Raw genomic sequence first — 1,391 nt, forward strand, 5'->3', positions numbered from 1 at the left:
GAGCCAAAGGCAGATGCTTAACCGACTGAGCCACCCAAGCGTCCCGAGCCTGAATAATATTCTATTGTATGGATAGACAACACTTGCTTAACCATTTACCCACTGATGGTTGTTTCTACCATTTGGCTATTGTGAATAAAGTTACTGTGAACATGGGTGTACAAGTACCTTTTCAAGACCCTGTTTTTGATTTTTTTTAAATTTTAAATCATTTGTTTTATTTTTCGGTACTGGAAATTTTATGTTTACTTAAAACCTTACAGTATAACAGAAACAGACATATTAACCCATTGTGCCTCTGTATAAACAAATATTTTCAGAGTTTACTCCTGGTATTTTCTTCAAATTAACCCCACAAAACTAACTGCTTTGAGAGAACGTTTTATACTAGACTGATGATTTAAAAATAAGCTCAAAACCAACATGAAAACAAAGAATTTTCCTCTCTTTCAGGACAAATGTTTTCTATGAAGTTATCCTCTTCAAACACCTTTGGTCTTGATTCTGGGTGAACCAGGATGGTCGCTTCCTATCTCGTTCAATGATTTTCTTACCGTTGTCTTGTTCAGAGGGTGACTCTCCTGTGTACAGCACCAGTCTCCACGGAAGGAGCCTTAAAAGGGCTCCCTTCTTGTTTCCCTATCTGTCTTCTGAATTCTGCAGTCTCCTTGCACACCTTCTCATAGCAATAGCCACAAAGGACGTGTTTCAGTTTCAGGCGACCGCATTCAGGACAAACGTCAATATTGTTCTTAACTTTAATAAGCTTCTGAGGGTTTCTTCTCCTACAGCGGTTAACTTCAATGCTGCGTCTGTTCTTAGGAGCTGCCATTCAAAAGATACTATCGGAAAGGCTGAAAATCTCACTTCCATTGGTATCATTTGCTGGTTCTGTAAATATAGCTGGCACTTGGACTGCTCATGCTGGTCCCCACGGAGGACTGGGAAAACCTGGTCCTCTCTGCTGAAGTTTCCACCGTAGTAGTTCCCAACAGCTCCAGAGGAGTCCCCGGGCTGCCGGCCATGGGTGGACTACAAGCACCAGCATGGCTGACACCATCTTCCTCCCCTGTTTTTGATTCTTTTGAGTGTATACCCAAGAGTGGAATTGCTAAATAATATAGCACTTCTATTTTTTTTTTTTTTAAAGAGAGACACAGTGAGAGAAGGAACACAAGCAGGGGGAGTGGGAAAGGAAGAAGCAGGCTTCCTGCCGAGCAGGGAGCCCGATGCGGGGCTCGATCCCAGGACCCTGGGACCATGACCTGAGCCGAAGGCAGACGCTTAATGACTGAGCCATGCAGGCGCCCTCTATTTTTAAATTTCTGAGGCAGCACCATACTGTTTCCCACAGTGGCTGAGCCATTTTACCTTCCCATCATCAGGGTTTC

General features: G+C 43.4%; 1 pseudogene; it reads right to left on the bottom strand.

The window, feature by feature from the left end:
* Positions 1-465: 465 nt before the first annotated feature.
* LOC113934194 lies at positions 466-1,060 on the bottom strand (annotated as a pseudogene).
* Positions 1,061-1,391: the final 331 nt, after the last annotated feature.

The sequence above is a fragment of the Zalophus californianus genome, chromosome 13 (assembly GCF_009762305.2).
Source record: "Zalophus californianus isolate mZalCal1 chromosome 13, mZalCal1.pri.v2, whole genome shotgun sequence".
Taxonomy (NCBI): domain Eukaryota; kingdom Metazoa; phylum Chordata; class Mammalia; order Carnivora; family Otariidae; genus Zalophus; species Zalophus californianus.